The 3,374-nt window shown below is 49.0% G+C and overlaps 1 protein-coding gene across 1 annotated transcript in view; it reads left to right on the top strand.

Annotated features, from left to right (window-relative positions):
• The first annotated feature begins 854 nt into the window (after positions 1–854).
• The window catches only part of SIGLECL1 (SIGLEC family like 1), a 23,063-nt gene continuing 20,543 nt past the window's right edge, over positions 855–3,374 (top strand). Inside the window, exon 1 of the mRNA XM_011946252.1 lies at positions 855–1,272. The gene's annotated coding sequence lies outside the window, so the exon portion shown is untranslated. The remainder of the gene's footprint in view (positions 1,273–3,374) is intronic.

The raw sequence follows: 3,374 nt of genomic DNA, 5'->3' as shown, positions 1-3,374 counted from the left end.
AGTAACTGGGGTTACAGGTGCCTGTCACCACGTCCAGCTAATTTTTGTATTTTTAGTAGACAGGGTTTCGCTGTGTTGGCAGGCTGTTCTCAAACCCCTGACCTCAGGTGATCCGCCCGCGTCGGCCTCCCAAAGTGTTGGGATTACAGGCGTGAGTCACCGCGCCCAGCCTTGGCTGGCTTCTTTACTGCAACCTGTTTTATCAGCAAGGTCTTTACGACCTGTATCTTGTGCTGATCGCCTATATCATCCTGTAACTTAGAATGCCTTAGACCTCTGGGAATGCAGCCCAGTAGGTCTCAGCCTCATTTTACCCAGCTCCTATTCAAGACGGTGTTGCTCTACCTCAAATGCCTCTGTCATTTTGAAAGCGTAATGGGTAAGAAAGTGCGTGACGGATAAAGTGTGAGAAAAAATAAACAGGGTTAAACAACAGGAACGGAGTCCTCAGGGTTGGAGAGGAGCGTGGTTTCATCAGCATGGGCTGGAAAGGCCTTGCTGAGATGAAAATTGGCACCCACAACTATCCTGGCACTGCCCCTGGCTGCGGATTGGCTCAAGCCCTCAAGATCCAATTGGGCACAAAGGTTGGAGGATGGAGTTGCAGTTGCAGTTCCTGATTGACTCTGGCAGCTGTGCATCAGCTCCCAGGGGCACAAGCCTGTGGAGGCAATGCTTCTTCTGCCTCATGGATTGGCTGTAAAATAAGCTCATGCAGCCTCTGATTGGCTGTAAAGTGAGCCCATGCAGCCGCTGATTGGCTGCGGGTGGACGCACTCACCTAACGATGCGAGCTAGCCGGTCCTGCGGCTGCTATGCAGCCTCTCAGGCCGCTCTCTCTGTGCAGCCGACTATCACGCCCCTCACGCCGCTATCTCTGAGGATCCCTAGTCGCACAAGGCCGTGCCTGGCCTGTTGGCGTCCCTGGCGGTTGTTGGGTTCTGGCGGTTGTTGGGTCCCTGGCAGTTGTTGGCGGTTGTTGGGTTCCTTCACTGAACCTGCACTAACTGGGCTTCCAGTCAGCATCGGTCAGCGGATCCTTGGGCCGTGGGGCAGCCGCAGGTCGGTTAGGCCACCAGGGCGGCTCTCGTGCCAGTGAGGCCCCTGCGAGCCCTTTGAACAGACAGAGGCTAAATCTGGATCAGTCAGGCGGTGAGATTAAGCATAGTCAGGGAGTTCGCCAGGAGCCAGTGACCGCGTTCCTCAGCCTCCACCAAGTCAGTCACCTGGTCAGCCCGAGGGCAGCTGGGGTGACATCTGTCTACCAAGAAGGTAAGCAAGCGGCCCGTGGGTTCACAATCAGGTCAGTGCCCTTATGAGTCGACGGTTAGTCCCTTTGAAAATCAGTTCATGAGAAAATCCACTCCCTTCAGAGCCTGCCCTGTTCATTGTTTAATTAGGCTCCTGTTAAGTCGGTCTCTTGCTAAGTTACACCCCTGCAAGGCACCCAGTCATTAATCACACAGTTATCCCGTGTGTGTCTATCGGTTTCGCTGGTAATCATCCTGGCTTTCCCTAGAAAATCGTTTTCCTCACCATAAATAGGTCAGTCATTAGTAAGTCAGCCCTTCCCTTAGGAAGCCGAACACCTTTGCATCACTCACACCCTGCTAAGGAAATACACGGATGGAAGTGTGCTGAGAACAGAGAATATCCTGGAGCCCTTTGGAACAAGAGACAGAAGGAAAATTGAGAGACGCGATGGTCAAAGAAAACAGGCTGGGCGCAGTGGCTCACGTCTGTAATCCTAGCATTATGGGAGGCCGAGGCCGGGGGATCACTTGAGGTCAGGAGTTGGAGATCAGCCTGGCCAACATGGTGAAACCCCGTTTCTTCTAAAAATACAAAAATTAGACGGGTGTGGTGGCCTGTGCCTGTAGTCCCAACTGCTCGGGAGGTTGAAGCAAGAGAATTGCTTGAACCCCGGAGGCAGAGGTTGCAGTGAGCCAAGATCATGCCACCGCACTCCAGCCTGGGCAACACAGCGAGACTCTGTCTCAAAAAAAAAAAAAAAAAAGTAAAGGAAAATATAGTGGGTGCATGAGGAGACATCACATGTATGCTCTAAAGCCGATGGAGAGAAGTAAGAAGAAATCAGAATTTTGTAGTTAAATGGATCATTACATCTCCAGCAGTAAAACCCACTCATGTTACACATGAGGAAAAAGAGGAGAGTAAATTACTTGACCACAATTATTCAGTGCTTTACTGGCAAATCCTGGGCCAGGACCTAGGCAAGGCTCATTCCAACCATCTAACATGGGCTTTTAAATGGGAGAAAGGAGAGGGAAAAAAAAATGGACAATGCAGAAAGAAAGTGGATATGTGGCGTGAAGGAGAGAGGCATTTAACGACCTGGAAACCTGGGCAACATCTTTTTTATGTGAGAAGGAAAAAGGGCAGTCAGTCTGGAAGCTAAGGGTTGGGAGCACAGACTACTCAGAGAGGTCCTGTAAAACATGTAGAAATATGGAGTAGGAAAGGAGAGGGCTGGTTCCAGAACTCTGGGAAGGGATTAGGGGTGGTCAAGAGTGGTCCCAGGCTGAGTGTGTTGGCTCATGGCCATACTCCCAGCACTTTGGGAGGCTGAGGTGAGAAGATTGCTTGAGCCCAGGAGTTTGTAAGACCAGCCTGGGTAACATAGTGAGACTCTGTCTCTACAAAAAAAAATTTTAATTAGCTGAACGTGGTGGTTTGTGCCTATAGTCCCAGCTACTCTGGAGGCTGAAGTGGGAGGATCACTTGAGCCTGGAAAGCTGAGGCTGCAGGGAGCCGTGTTAGTGCCACTGCACTCCAGACCCTGTATTTAAAAAAAATGAAAAAGTGGTTCCAAGTCAAATGCTGGTAGAAGCCAAGTGGGGAACCTAATACATAGTAAATAACATTTTTTGAGTGCTTACCAAATGTGAGGTTCTATTCTACTGACTCATTTAATCTTAACAACAACTCTAACATGAGTGCTATTATTATCCATGTTTTTAAAATGAGCAGCTAGGCCTAGAGAGAGGTGAAGCCACTTGCACACTATAAAACAGCTAACCTTCATATCTAGGCAATTTGACTTGAATTTTTAAAAAGAGAGAGAGAGAAGCCGGTTGTTTGAATTTTTTGTGAAGTGCCCTGATTATTAAATGTTATCCCATTTTAAAAGTTAATTTTAAAAAGTAAACATTTGTGGGCCAAACAAAATTCATTTATGAGTGTTTTTAGTCTCTGAAGTGTTGGAACCAAACTCTCGATTCCCTCCTGGGCAGGGGTCGTCGCGAAGGATCACCGACACGAAGTTCACAGCAGAGAGTTATTTATTACTAGCGCGCTAGGGTCCCAAGCTCTAAGTTGGTCCTGGGACCCCGACTGCTTGTTACAGGCTGTTT

Source organism: Colobus angolensis, unplaced genomic scaffold (genome assembly GCF_000951035.1).
Source record: "Colobus angolensis palliatus isolate OR3802 unplaced genomic scaffold, Cang.pa_1.0 Scaffold25, whole genome shotgun sequence".
Taxonomy (NCBI): domain Eukaryota; kingdom Metazoa; phylum Chordata; class Mammalia; order Primates; family Cercopithecidae; genus Colobus; species Colobus angolensis.
This window is presented reverse-complemented; position numbering and strand designations above follow the sequence as displayed.